This window comes from Xenopus laevis, chromosome 5L (assembly GCF_017654675.1).
Source record: "Xenopus laevis strain J_2021 chromosome 5L, Xenopus_laevis_v10.1, whole genome shotgun sequence".
Classification (NCBI taxonomy): Eukaryota; Metazoa; Chordata; class Amphibia; order Anura; family Pipidae; genus Xenopus; species Xenopus laevis.
In genome coordinates, this window is record NC_054379.1 from 158,856,789 (window position 1) to 158,872,307 (window position 15,519).

Below are 15,519 nucleotides of genomic sequence, written 5' to 3' on the forward strand. Positions count from 1 at the left end.
GTAGCCTCTCAGAGCAACAGGTTTTTGGCAGGGTCAGTGACCCCCATTTGAATGCTGAAAAAGTCAGAAGAGGAAAGCAAATGATTCAAAACAATGATCAATGTTCAAGGGCTGAATTATATTAAAATAAAGACGTCATACAAAGAAAAATCTATGTAGATCCATGAGCAGACAGTGTGGGTAGGGGCAATACAAATCCCTTGGAGGTCTATATCTGGTTTGCAGGCCTCCAGTTGGATAGTTGTGATGTAGAACATCGAAACCGAAGGGGGTAGAGTGGGTGGACCATTATCATTAGATGATTTCTGATAACTGTTTTAGATGTATTTGGTAGGTGGGAATTTTTGGATTGCAAGTTTAACTTGAGCAGACAGCTCTCCTCGTGCTTAGTGTCCCACATGGGGTGTTTCCTTAGGTTCCTTTAACAAGGGGAGCTGAATGGTACAGCTCATTAACAGCTGCATGGAGGCTTCTGCTGTAGGACATCCTGATGCTGAGTATTAGATGTGCAGCGCGGGGCCAAGCCAAAGAGAGAGAGAGAGATCTATATAGTTGTATGAGAGTGGTTAAAGGGATCCTGTCATCGGAAAACATGTTTTTTTCAAAACACATCAGTTAATAGTGCTACTCCAGCAGAATTCTGCACTGAAATCCATTTCTCAAAAGAGCAAACAGATTTTTTTACATTTTGTCAATTTCCCAGCTGCCCCCAGTCATGTGACTTGTGCCTGCACTTTAGGAGAGAAATGCTTTCTGGCAGGCTGCTGTTTTTCCTTCTCAATGTAACTGAATGTGTCTCAGTGAGACATGGGTTTTTACTATTGAGTGTTGTTCTTAGATCTACCAGGCAACTGTTATCTTCTGTTAAGGTCCCCATAGACGCGACGATTCTTCTTGCCGAACGACCGATTTTAGGGAAGCCCGACCAATCCTTCGAAATTATCGTGCGGTTAGTGGTATTCGAACGATCGTACATCTTACGATTTTTCGGCCGACATCTGTCGGGAAATTGATCGGCCAGGTCAAAAAATCTTTGTCGGTCCCAGTGCAATCTCTCTATGTTTGCAGGGCCAAGCAGGCAGCTCCCCTTTGTTTTCCTGGTAAATTGGTCTTTTTAGTTGATGGTAGATTCGTACGATCGTTCTGAGAAGATCGTGGTCTCACGATCAGGATCTGATCTTTTAAAAATCTCAACATCTATGGCCAGCTTTAGGGCTAGTCCACACGGGGAGATAGCGACGCGTTTGCGGTCGCGGCGTCAAAGCGCCGCGACAGTCGCCGCGACCGGCGCAGGCGACAGTTTTGTATGGGCGCCTATGTAAAAACGCCTGTGCTAACCACACGAGGCGATGCGCTTTTCAACAGTCGCCTGAAAAAGCCTGGCGAGGCATTTTCAGGCGACTGTTGAAAAGCGCATCGCCTCGTGTGGTTAGCACAGGCGTTTTTACATAGGCGCCCATACAAAACTGTCGCCTGCGCCGGTCGCGGCGACTGTCGCGGCGCTTTGTCGCCGCAAACGCTATCTCCCCGTGTGGAATAGCCCTTAGGGAGCTGTTATCTGGTTACCTTCCCATTGTTCTTTTGTTTGGCTACTGGGGGGGGGAGGGGGTGATATCACTCCAACTTGCAGTACAGCAGTAAAGAATGATTGAAGTTTATCAGAGCACAAGTCACATGACTTGGGGCAGCTGGGAAATTGACAATATGTCTAGCCCCATGTCAGATTTCAAAATTGAATATAAAAAAATCTGTTTGCGCTTTTGAGAAATGGATTTCAGCAAAGAATTCTGCTGGAGCAGCACTATTAACTGATGAAAATTTTTTCTCATGACAGTATCCCTTTAACACAATAAACTTGTTCATTATGTGACCAGCCACTCATGAATTTTTTTAAGAATTTGGATCACAATTGTGGAACTTTACAGTTTAAGAGCAAATACACTGACTCCTACAATCTTGAGCCCCTTCCTTCATAGTGAGCTCTAATTGTCAGCTGCCAAGTCTGCCCGGTGTTGGCAAAGAAGACGGGAAATACCAGCATGGTTGATCTGTGCTCATATTGACATGGGTTAGGCACAGGCTTTTCATTGGCTCCTGGAGTGTTTATCTAAGGACCACTAAATGTAATCAGTCTGCCACACTAGAGTTATCTGGAGCCTCACTCTAATTAGCATCTCCTCTAGAATCCTAGTATCTGTGCATGAAATATCATTAGAAATTCCCTAAAATAACAAATTAATTGTCACTGTGAAGAAGACAACTTTAGAACTCTGTTTAGTTCAAACTAGAAAGCATTTTACAATCCAGTGAAAGCTTGGCACATTAAGGCACTGACTATTCCTGGTCTCCCATAATTATTCCCTTGGGGAGAGGCCATGGCTGGGGATAAAAGTCTGAGGAATGGTCATCAAGGTATCTGTACATTATCCAAAGTAAAACAGATGAGTTACAAATCCAGGGTTTAAGGGGATACTGTCATGGGAAAAAATGTTTTTTTCAAAACGCATCAGTTAGTAGTCCTGCTCCAGCAGAATTCTGCACTGAAATCGGTTTCTCATAGTTACATAGTTAGTTACATAGTTAAATCGGGTTGAAAAAAGACAAAGTCCATCAAGTTCAACCCCTCCAAATGAAAACCCAGCATCCATACACACACCCCTCTCTACTTTCACATAAATTCTATATACCCATATCTATACTAACTATAGAGTTAAGTATCACAATAGCCTTTGATATTATGTCTGTCCAAAAAAATCATCCAAGCCATTCTTATAGTCATTAACTGAATCAGCATCACAACATCACCCGGCAGTGCATTCCCCAACCTCACTGTCCTGACTGTGAAGAACCCCTACGTTGCTTCAAATTGAATTTCTTTTCTTCTAGTCTGAGGCCTCTGGTACGGTGATCTACTTTATGGGTAAAAAGGTCCCCTGCTATTTGTCTATAATGTCCTCTAATGTACTTGTAAAGTGTAATCGTGTCCCCTCGCAAGCGCCTTTTTTCCAGAGAAAACAACCCCATCCTTGACAGTCTCCCCTCATAATTTAACTCTTCCCTCCCTCTAACCAGTTTAGTTGCACTTAGTCTCTGCACTCTCTCCAGCTCATTTCTATCCAGCCCCGGATTTGTGGAAAGGCCACCTAGGCCTGGGCCTAGGGTGGCAGGATTTTAGGGGGGCGGCATGCTGCCCAACCACGCCCACATTGGTTCAAAAACACTGGGGATGTGCAGGAGATACAATCTCCATGAACATTTGCACGAATAAAGGGGAGAGGCGAGAGGCGATGAACGGCAGTGAGCCTAGGGGCATCCGCTATGTAAATCCGGCCCTGGGCTAAATGATGGTGAGCTTGGGGCTAAATGATGGTGAGCTTGGGGCTAAGTGATGGCAAGCTTGAGGCTAAATGATAGTGAGCTTGATGTTAAAAGATGGGGAGCTTGGGGGTAAATGATGGCTCGCTTGATGCTAAATGATGGCAGGAGCATTTTATAACAGCCTCTGCCCAAACTTCAGTCCTTCAAGTGCTGTTAAAGTCAGTGAGCAAGAGCCAAAGGGCCACAGACTGGGAAACCCTAATTTGGATAAATAACATGCCCCAGCAGAATATTTTTTGCCCCAGGCACTACCAGCCCTTTTAGTATCTTATGGAATGGCCAGTTCTAAGCAACTTTTTTCAATTGGTCTTAATTATTTTATTTTTTTATAGTTTTTGAATGATTTGCCTCCTTCTTCTAACTTTTCCCAGCTTTCAAATGGGGGTCACTGACCCCACCTAAAATACAAATAAAAAGGTGGTTCACCTTTCATTTAACTGTTAACTGTATTTCATAGAATGGTCAATTCTAAGAAACTTTTCAAATGGACTTAATTTTTTTAATTTTTATAGTTTTTGAAATATTTGTTGTCTTCTTCGGACTCTTTCCAGATTTCCAATGGGGGCGCCGGACCCCATCTGAAACCAAATACTCTGTAAGGCTACAAATGTATTGTTATAGCTACTTTTATTACTCATGTTTCTATTCAGGCCTCTCCTATTCATATTCCAGTCTCTTATTCAAATCAATGCATGGCTGTTTACAGGTAATAGAAATGATTGAGAAGCTCCATTGTACCCGCTGATCCACATTTTTGGGAGAAGAGGGCCCTTTCCTCGTGGCCAGTAGGCAGAGGTATATCAAGGAGCCAGGACCGGACTGGCAATCTGTGGGTTCAGGCAAATGCTGCTGTAAAATGCCATAGACACTCACTATTTAGTGGGCTGGTGGAGGATTATTTGGGCCTCTGTGTGGCCTGTTGGGGCCTCTTGGTACCTGAAATTCCAGGGCCTGTTTTGATTCTTAGTCCAGAACCTGCAAGGAGCATGTGAGCATGACTATGCAGAGAGAGTGGGGTCCTATTGGTGCAAAAGTGAGAACCGACATGGCAGCTGTTACCAGGATGATGGATCCAGTTTCTCTGTTAAATGGTGGTGGGTTCTCTGTTTAGTGTGTCGTATAAACAACGCTGATTTAAAGTTTAAAGATTGTTCACCTTTGAGTTAACTTTTAGTATGATGTAGAGAGGGATATTCTGAGACAATTTGTAATTGGTTTTCATTTTTTATTATTTGTGGTTTTTGAGTTATTTAGCTTTTTATTCAGCAGCTCTCCAGTTTGCAGTTTCAGATATCTGGTTGCTAGGGTCCAAATTACCCTAGAACCCTGATTACCTGATTCGAATAAGAGAATGGAATATGAATAGGAGAGGCCTGAATAGAAACATGAGTAATAACAATAACAATACATTTGTAGCCTTACAGAGCATTTGTTTTTTAGATGGGGCTCTGTGACCCCCCCATTTGAAAGCTGGGAACAGCCCGAAGAAGAAAACTAATATTTCAAAAACGAGAAAAAAGAAAAAATGAAGTCCAATTGAAAAGTTGCTTACAACTGACCATCCTATAACATACAAACAGTTAACTTAAAGGCAAACCACCCGTTAAACATACAGATTGCACTTTTCTGCATCAAATATTCCGTTTTCTAAAGTTCAGCAATCAGCACCGGGCCAGTCTTTAGAGGGAGCCCAGCAGTGAAAGAATTCATTAACTAATCACATATTCTTTCCTTGGTCCCTCCTCTTGTTCACGGCATACAAATTGCGTTTGTTTTTGTCGGTCCAACAGTTTAATCACATTGTAACTGCCTTTAAGCACCATCGCTCCAGCGTGTGCCATTTCCAGCATTGTAGCGTCTGACCTTTGTGCAATATTTAGGACCTCATGCCGACTGATTGCCAGATGAGCATCTGTGGACGTGAACTGCTTATTAAATAAAGCTCCTTGTACAGTCGCCAGGGATAATCAGGGACTCGGGAACAGAGGAGCATCCGCCGGGAATAATGGGTTAGAAACAAAGTGGAGTAACCAGAGACCCTCGTATTAAAGGGAAGCAAACCCAAATTGTGAAAGGTCTGCATGGACATATTAAAAGGGGAACCCCTCCCAAAAACCAACTTTTTTGCCTAATCGAAAGCAACTTTCCAATATACAGTCATGAAACTATATCAATGGTTCTACAATGAGTTAAAAAAGCAGTTGCTATTTGTTTCTCTACTCTAGTTCTCTTTCAGGTCCGTTCATTTCCTGGTTGCTGCTACATTGTTTCAATAGTCAGGATCAGCAATACAGATTTGACGGTCAGATAATTAGCGATGTTAAAGGGGCTGTTCGCCTTTGAGTTAACTTTTAGTATGATGTAAGAGTGATATTCTGAGACAATTTGCAATTAAAGGTTTTTGAGTTATTTAGCTTTTTATTCAGCAGTTCTCCGGTTTGCATTGACAACAATCTGGTTGCTAGGGTCCACCTGTCCTTAGCAACCATGCACTCATTTGAATAAGAGACTTAAATATGTATAGTAGAGGGCCCAAATAGAAAGAAGAGTAACAAAAGTAGCAGTAATAACAGTAAATGTGTAGCCTTACAGAGCATTTGTTTTTAGATGGGGTCAGTGACCCCCATTTGAAAGCTGAAAAAAGAGTCAGAAGAAGAAGGCAAATAATTAAAAAACTAAAAAAAAAAAATAATGACCAAAATTGCTTATTTTGGCCATTCTATAATATACTAAAAGTTAACGTAAAGGTGAACCACCCCTTTAAAGGAGAAGGAAAGCCCCAGGGCGCAAACCCACTCCCCCCCTCCCCTGTGTTGCCCCCCCTCCCTCCTCCCCCCTGGCCTACCTGTCCCCCTGGGCAAATGCCCCTAACTTGTTACTCACCCCTCTGCGCAGGTCCTGTCCACGGAGTTCACAGTCGCCATCTTCTCCCACGCGCGTCTTCTTCCTGCTCTGACCGGCGTCTTCTGGCGCATGCGCAGTAGGAACAGGTACCGGTACAGCTCTATTGCGCATGCGCCGAATGTCACGAAGTGAAATCGGAAAACTTCGTGACATTCGGCGCATGCGCAGTAGAGCTGTACCGGTGCCTGTTCCTACTGCGCATGCGCCAGAAGACGCCGGTCAGAGCAGGAAGAAGACGCGCGTGGGAGAAGATGGCGACTGTGAACTCCGTGGACAGGACCCGCGCAGAGGGGTGAGTAACAAGTTAGGGGCATTTGCCCAGGGGGACAGGTAGGCCAGGGGGGAGGAGGGAGGGGGGCAACACAGGGGAGGGGGGGGGAGGGGTTTTGCGCCCTGGGGCTTTCCTTCTCCTTTAAAAGTTAACTTTTTGTATGTTATAGAATGGCTCATTCTAAGCAACTTCTTAGTCTTCATTTTGTCTTTTTATATAGTACAGGTATGGGACCTGTTATCCAGAATGCTTGGGACCTGGGGTTTGCAGGATAACAGATCTTTCTGTAATTTAGATCTTCATACCTTAAGTCTACTAGAAATTCATGTTAACATGAAATAAACCCAATAGGCTGGTTTTGCCTCCAATAAGGATTAATTATATCTTAGTTGGGATCAAGTACAAGTTACTGTTTTATTATTACAGAGAAAAAGGAAATTATGCTAAACAATTTGAATTATTTGGATAAAATGAAGTCTATGGGAGATGGCCCTTCCATAATTCGGATCTTTCTGAATAATGGGTTTCCCGATAAAGGATCCCATACCTGCATTTTAAATTATTTTCCAGCTTAATTATTTGGGCTTTTTCCAGCTTTCAAATGGGGGTCAGTGACCCCATCTAAAAAACAAATGCTCTGTAAGGCTACAAATGTGTTGTTATTGCTACTTTTTTCTATTCAGGCTTCTTCTGTTCATATTCCAGTCTCTTCTTTAAATCAGTAGATGGTTGCTAGGGGAATTTGGACCTTAGCAACCGGAATGCGGAAATTGCTGGGAGCTGCTGAATACAAAGTTAATAACTGAAATCCACAAATGATATAAAATAAAAATGAATTGCAAATTGTCTGAGAATATCATGTCTGATCCAGATCAGTGTTGGATGGGGCCCAGCTTTGGGCTCACACTGTACAATTTGCGCTTGTGCAGTCACTGGGGATTTAAATGTAAATATCTCTGGGAAATGAGTTTCCCCAAACAATTCCCACCTCCAAATGCGCCACCTAATTCCGCCCTGTTTGTCGGACACCCCGGGAGTCTGTGTCACGTTCAGCCTCTGAGCAGCAGCACAACTGGGTCACTGGGACAACAAGATAATGGGACAGACACCGCTGCACGTACCTGAGAGGAGGGGGAGGGGAGTGGCTCGTGCTGAGCTTTACTGCATGAAGGTGTCAGACAGTTACACTGGCGCAGGTGATTGAGGAGGGAACTGACATTATCTGAGAGAAGCAATTGTTACACCACGTGATGCCTGAGCTTGGCAGTGCCACTAGCTGAGAGCAGTACTACACTGGGTACAACACTGGGTACAGCTGATAACGGAGAGTGATAATCAGTCAGGAGCTCAATACTGAGGGTACAGTTGGCATAGCAATGAGGGCAGGTGTGTCAGTAGATAAATACAGTGGGTACAGTACCTGACATGAGCAGTCCACTAGCAGCGAGAGCAGGCGCCTGGGATTGGTTGAGGCGAGTGAGAGAGCCCACCAATTGGCTGCAGGAACTGTCAGTTTGCTGGGAGGGCGGGGACAGATTATACAGGAGCTGTATGTGTGTGAGTGAGAGAGTGAGTGAGTGAGTGCGGCCAGAGAACTCCAACCAGACTCATCCGCTGTGTGAGACCGGGGGCAGCAGCTGCAGCAGCAGGTACTGGGGGGGGGGAGGGATTCAGGGCTCGGTAGGAGGGGAGGATGGGGCATGATAGGGACTGGTGAGATGCTAGGGGGAAAGAGGGAGAGTGTGCGCGGGAGACAAGTCGGGGTCGGGAGAGAGTGTCCTGGGGCAGAGCGCAATGTGGGTGGAGATGGTGTGTGTGTGAGAGACGGGAATAGTGTAGCGAGAGACTAGGGACAGGGAGGGCACTGGGGCGAAGGGTAATGTCAGGGAGTGTAAATGGAAGACTGAGTGGGGGGCAGAGAGTATGGAGGAGGCAGAATATATTGGGGAGAGAATGATGGACATGAGGAAAGGGAGAGCAGGATAGGTAGAGAGTGTGTATGGGGGGGCAGTGTATTGGGAAATGGAATTGGAAGACACTATATGGGGCACACAGAACAGTAAGTGTCTAATAGTCTAATACGAGTGTAAATGGGAGACAATACAGGGGAGGGGGAGGAGGAGGTGTGGAGGAGACAGTTCAGGGTCAGGAGAGAGTACGGTAGGGGGGGACTGTAATTAAGGGAATAAATGTCTGGGTAGAGACAGGGAAAGGAGCAGGTCTGGACTGAGAATCAAACTAGACACCAGCATTTCATGCACACAGAGGCCCAAACAGCTCCCTCACCAGCCTTTTAAATAGTGACTGTCTATAGCAGTGATCCCCAACCAGTAACTCGTGAGTAACATGTTGCTCTCCAACCCCTCTCAGTGCTCTCAGTGTCCTCAAAACAGGTGCTTATTTTTGAATTCCAGACTTGGATGCAAGTTTTGGTTGTATAAAAACCAGGTGCACTGCCAAACAGAGCCTCAATGTAGGTTGACAATCCGCATAGGGGCTACTAAATGGCCAATCACAGCACTTATTTGGCACCCCAGGAACATTTTTCATGCTAGTGTTGCTCCCCAACTCCTTTTACTTCTGAATGTTGCTCACGGGTTGTAAAGGTTGGGGATCCCTGGTCTATGGCATCCTACAGCAGCCCCTCTGGCATTTGCCATAACCCACAGATTGTCAGTCCGGGCCTGGAAGGGAGAGTGGTTATGGGGACAGAGTGCTGGGTTGGGAGAGTGTGTAGGGTAATTGTATGGGGCAAAGTACTGGGAAAGTGCTTATAGGTGAGAAATTGTATGGGAATGACTGTACAGGGTGTGGGGAAAGTAATTATGGGGATATAGTGCAAGGTGGTCAGAGAATAGGGGGTGATAAGAGTACAGGATTGAGAGTTCAGAGTATGGTTATCAGACCATTGGAAGATTCAAGGACAGTTGCAGTAGAGGGGCAGCTCTGATTGCAGATAAACTGGAGAGTGTAGGTGAGGGGCACATTGTATTTGGGAGACAAACCTAGGGTGGGGGGCAGTGTGTAGAGGACACAGCACAAGGGAAGGAGACAGTGTATGAGGAAGGGCGAATGAAGGGTGGGGGGGAGTATATGAGGGAGGGAAAGCAGTGTAGGTGCGGAGTATGTGGGAATATACTGGGAGGAGATACTAGATAGGGAGAAACAAGGGCAGAGGATACTGGGGAAGGAGAGAGTATTTGATGAAAGGTGCTGTGTGGGAGAAGATATTAGTTTGGAAGGAAATATATGGGGAGATATATATTGGGAAAAGTGTATGGGGGGACAAGTAGAGGATGTTTGACAGGAAGATAATGAGAGAGTCCATTGGGGAGAGACTCTCTGTAATTGAGAGAAGATTATTGGCTCAGAGAGAGAATGCTGTGTAGGGTCACATAGTATACACAGATACTGCACTGTATTAATCAGAAATGTCATAGCAGACATAGAGGAAAGGGGAGCAGGTACCCAGCAGAGCAGACATGGAGAGACATGCAACTGGTGGGAACACGGGGAGACTATTAGGAACTAGCTCAGGGGGCTGTATAAGGCACTCGGGGTTATGATGGGCTGTGGAGCTGAGGATAAAATCAGTGTAAAGCTACTGTAATGAGTCTCAGGATAAGATGCAATAAGATTACTGGCGCTGCATTGGCAAATTACACAGCACCCTCATAACTCAGGAGTCCGATAGGGAATAAAAAACACTAACTGCTTCTCTGTCGTGTAAGAATCAGTTTGTTTGGGAAATCATTTTTGAAAATTTGGGTTATTTGATTATAATGGATTCTATGCGAGGTGGCCTTTCCTAATTTGGAACTTCCTGGATAAAGGGTTTCGGGTAACAGATCCCATACCTGCACTAACAGGTCATCTTCCTGGAGTGTTAGGGGGGCTTAAAGGAGAACTAAAGCTTAACTAAAGAAGTAGGCTAGAAAAGTTGTACATTATGTTTTGGGCTTCCACAGCCCTATAGCAGAAATCATTTGTGTCTCCAAAGATGCCCCAGTAGCTCCCCATCTTCTTTTCTGCTGATTTACTGCACATGCTCTGTGCTGCTGTCACATACTGAGTTTAGGGACACACTCACAATAAACAGTACACATAGAATAAAAATGTCACAATATAAGGCTGATTAGTAATTAATACAGATAATTACTACATGGCAGCACAGAAACCAGTGCAATTAGCATCAGAATTTAATAATCAACCCTGTAGCATCAGCTTATATTACAGACCAACCTCATTTTCTGCTTGATAATTTGCAAGGACCCCTTAGGCTAAGGCCACACTAGGCGATAGCGCCGCGATTTGACTCGCTGCGACTTTTCGTCGCGACTTTTAAGCAATCGCTGGGGAAACTTTTGCGCTGGCGTCTATGGGGAATCGCGTAAAATCGCCAGCGTAAAAACACACGCGGCGATCTTTTCTCTACTGTCGCTCGAAATTGCCTTGCTAGGCGATTTCGAGCGACAATAGAAAAAAGATCGCCGCGTGTGTTTTTACGCTGGCGATTTTATGCGATTCCCCATAGACGCCAGCGCAAAAGTTTCCCCAGCGATTGCGGCTTAAAAGTCGCGGCGAAAAGTCGCCACGAGTCAAATCGTGGCGCTATCGCCTAGTGTGGCCTTAGCCTTAAGCTTATCTTCTCAACAGCTGCTCAGAGCCCACTGAGCATGTGAGTGTCACAGACACATTCCAAGATAGTGGCCCCCAAGTTTAAAGTACTGGATCATTGCTGCTATTGACAAGCTGAAACTTTAGGCTGCAATAAGATCAGTATATAAAATATGGCATTTGGAGCCACATTAATTTTTAGGGTTTAGTTCTCCTTTAAAAACAGTTTGCTGTGGTGTCCAGTAACTTCCAATTGCCCCACCGGATAAATTCATTGGAAAAACTTGCATTGATGTTCACAGTGACCCATGGCCATATAAAGGAGCAAGGTTGCTGGTCACAAATTCCAGTGGATGACCGTACTATAATAAGTGCAAAATTGCACCAGTGCAGTTGCCCATAGCGACCAAGCATATATTTTCTTTGTATTTTAGCTTGTAGTGTGATGAGAACAAACTATGGTTGGTTGTTGCAGTTAACTGCACTGGAGTGAATAAGCACTGCTGTTACTAAATCTACTGCCAAGACTTTAAAGTAGAGCTGAAGCCTAAAAGAGAATATCTAGAAATGCTGCTTCTTCTGTGTCCCTCCATGTCAGTACAGGGTGTGTACTGACATGTCGGGACTAGAAGAAAGAGAATTTATGTCAAGTAGGTAAGTAAAATTCTTTTATTTTATCTACTGACAGCCTTATAACAGTAATGGTCCATGCCTTCAATCTTCTGTTCTTCTTAGGCCAACTTTTGAGTGTCAGTGGCACTGCACATGCTCAGTGTGATCTGGGCTGCTGTTGAGAAGCTAAGCTTGTCTAAAATCAAAAGAGAAATTGGGGTTATAACTGATATGGGAGATTTTTTTAATCAGTTATGATACAGACTGCACTGTTTCCTCTGCTGGTTTGGTATGGTTTCAAATGACATTGGGATGATAAGCAGCTGTGTGTTTGTGTTTCAGTGAGTAATGTAGCACGCCTCAACAGTCGGTCATTTATTGTGTGTCACCGGCCCTTAAACTAGCTGGGTAAGATTAGAAAACAAGGCAACATATGTGCTTCCAACAAAGAAGCAGGAAGTGACATCATGTAATCATGGCAACCAGGAAGTGTTTCAGTACACTCCACATAGCTGCTAAATATACAGAAATATCCATATGAAAATTGTAGTCCCTGTTCCGTCTTGTATTAAATTTGTTAAGCCATTATACCTCACAGTTTTTAAAGACCGTCTATAATTGAATAGTGGCAGTGTTTCTGCTGTGAGCAGTTTGTTTCCAATGTACTTCTCCTCACAGCCACACATCACAGTGGTTGCCAAAACAACCTGCATGGCACTGGACTTAACGAAGCATACATAAGAACACATGCTCATCAAGTGTATGCATAAATAATATTTATCATCTAGTTAATCTGCAAAAAAAATACCCTCTGAGGCACCAGACCTGCACCCAAAAAAAATCTTCCTATATAACAAAAATCAGGCAATTACCTGCATCAACACTGCATTAGGAGCACCCAGCGACCTTGTATTTATCTCTTGCTATAAAGATATCCCCATTTCCCTGCCAGTTCAACCACTTCTGGGAGAGAATTCTGCATCTGTCACTGTAAAAAACCCTTTTCGCACCTTAAGATGAATTCTCCTCTCTTCTAATCCCAAGTGTCTTCCTTGTGTCCTCTAGAAAGGTCTACTGCTGATTAAGGAGCAGACTATATTTATACACAGTGTTCGTATCCCCCCTGTAAAGTTTCTCTTCTCCTGTGTAAACAGTCTTTTATCAGCCCAGTTTATCTTCTCAGTTGGAGACCAAAACTGCACTGCATATTGTATATGGAGCCTTACCAGTTTAAATGGGAGCATTACCCTCTCCTTCCCTGAATTTATTTCTGTCTTAATACAGGACAATACCATTCTGGTCCTTTCTACTGTTGACTGCCATTGCTTGCTACAGCTAAGTCTATTATCCACATGCACCCTCCGGTCCTAGTCCATCAAGGGTATTCCTAACTTAGCATCAGACTGGGGTGTTCTGAGCAACCCGGCCAGTTGCCGCACCCTCTCTGCCCCTGCCGCACACAACTGTACGCTCGGCCATACGCCAGCGAGCATGCGCAGATAGGCACGCATCATCAGGAACTCACTTGACCCCATCAGTGAGGTAACACTGCCGAACTAGGGGTAGGCGACATGGAAGGTTCATGCCTGGTGCCATATAACAATAAAACAACAAGATAATACATTTTAGGAATATTTAGTCCTTCAGAATGGCTTTCTCCTGCTGTTCCTTTTTTAATCTCTCAGCTGAATACAAATATCACATTAAAAAATTTTGGATCAACGCTTGAAGCAAGCGGCGAAAGTAAGAAACAGAAATATGGTGTAGTATTTTAGTTCCTTTCTGGAGCACCCTGTGCTGGGGAAAAAAGTTGCAAGTGTAAGTTCCCCCAAGCTTTGCACCCTAGGCACATGCCTCTTCTGCCTACCCCTAGTTCCGGCTCTGGTTCTGCACCCACCAGGGCTGCCACCTCGGGGCCTCACACCCTAGTCGCAATCTCCAGATGCCACTCTTTAAATGCACTTCCCCCCCGCCACAAACCACGTTACTTAACTCCTTCCTTGCTGATTAGATCTGGCACCCAAAGTTCCCAGTGGGGGGAGCTGACCTGGGTCAGGACCCACCAGATTTTTTTCCCGGTGTCCCGCTGGCCCAGTCCAACCTTGCACTAGAATAAATAACCTGCATATTCTTTAACTCTAAATGAATAAATTGACAGTCATTTGCATGGAATGTCATCTGCCCATTGCACTCCGCAGATTTGGCCCATTTTACCCAGAGATGAGTGTATGCTTGTTCTTCTGTGCAAGGAACTCAATACACAGCATGTATCATATTTATATTCCAATGCTGGCCCGTGTAATGCCTTTCTAACAAGCAGAACTAAAGATCCAATACTGCGCAGATGAAATTGGGGACAGGGATCGTTTCACTGACGTGGCCCGGAGCAAACCGCTTTAAGAATCTAATGAACAGTATCCGTTGATGATCCCATTTTGTGTAGAAATTCTATATGCACTTACTACGTGCCTTGAGACAAGGGTGAATTTGCACCTTATTAAATATTCATCCCCTCAGTAGCCAGTTGCAGTGCAGCCCATTAAAACATTTGCTGACAAATCGGTCTTGTTGAGCTAAATAGACAATCAGGAGAAATATATAACATCAAACTGAGACGTCACGTTGCTTAACTGCATTACACCTAACTTGAGACACTGTCTCTGCAGGAATGTCACCTTGCTGGCCCGATTCAGTTACAGTACCGCATGAAAACACATCCATTCGATAGATTTAACTGTTGTTCACCTTTAAAGGGATTCTGTCATGATTTTTATGATGTAGTTTTTATTTCTAAATTACACTGTTTACACCGCAAATAATTAATTCTACAATATAAAATGGAATTCCTGAACCAGCAAGTGTATTTTTTTTTATTTGTAATATTGGTGTGTAGGCGCCATCTCAGGTCATTTTGCCTGGTCATGTGCTTTCAGAAAGAGCCAGCACTTTAGGATGGAACTGCTTTCTGGCAGGCTGTTGTTTCTCCTACTAAATGCAACTGAATGAGGTTGCAGTGGGACCTGGATATTACTATTGAGTGCTGCTCTTATATCTACCAGGCAGCTGTTATCTTGTGTAAAGGTGGCCATACACGGGCCAATAAAAGCTGCAGACAGACCAAGTCGGCAGCTTATTGGCCCGTGTATGGGGGCCCCCCAACGGGCTTCCCTGATCGAGATCTGGCCGAAAGTCGGCCAGATCTCGATCAGATGGGACTAAAAATCCCGTCGGATCGCGGGCTCATCTGTTCATTGATGTGGTCCCGCAATTTGACCGCCCGTTACTATTCGTTAGGATCCGATCGTTGGGCCCACGATCGGATCATCACGATATTGCCCACCTCAAGGTGGGCATATCGGGGAGAGATCCGCTTGTTTGCCGACATCACCAAACGAGCGGATCTCTCCATGTATGGCCACCTTTAGGGAGCTGCTATCAGGTTACTTTCCCATTGTTCGGCTGCTGGGGGGAAAGGGAGGGAGGTGATATCACTCCAACTTGCAGTACAGCAGTAAAGAGTGATTGAAGTTTATCAGAGCACAAATCACATGACTGGGGGCAGCTGGGAAACTGACAATATGTCTAGCCCCATGTCAGATTTTAAAATGAAATATGATGTAGAGAGTGGTATTCTGAGACAATTTACAATTGGTCTTAATTTTTTAATATTTGTGGATTTGACCTTTTTATTTATCAGCTCTCTAGTTTGCATTTTAAGCAATCTGGTTGCTAGAGTC

At 44.5% G+C, this 15,519-nt stretch overlaps 1 protein-coding gene across 1 annotated transcript in view; it reads left to right on the forward strand.

Moving 5' to 3' along the window:
• The first annotated feature begins 8,063 nt into the window (after positions 1-8,063).
• The window catches only part of rcan2.L (regulator of calcineurin 2 L homeolog), a 60,119-nt gene continuing 52,663 nt past the window's right edge, over positions 8,064-15,519 (forward strand). Inside the window, exon 1 of the mRNA XM_018264075.2 lies at positions 8,064-8,202. The gene's annotated coding sequence lies outside the window, so the exon portion shown is untranslated. The remainder of the gene's footprint in view (positions 8,203-15,519) is intronic.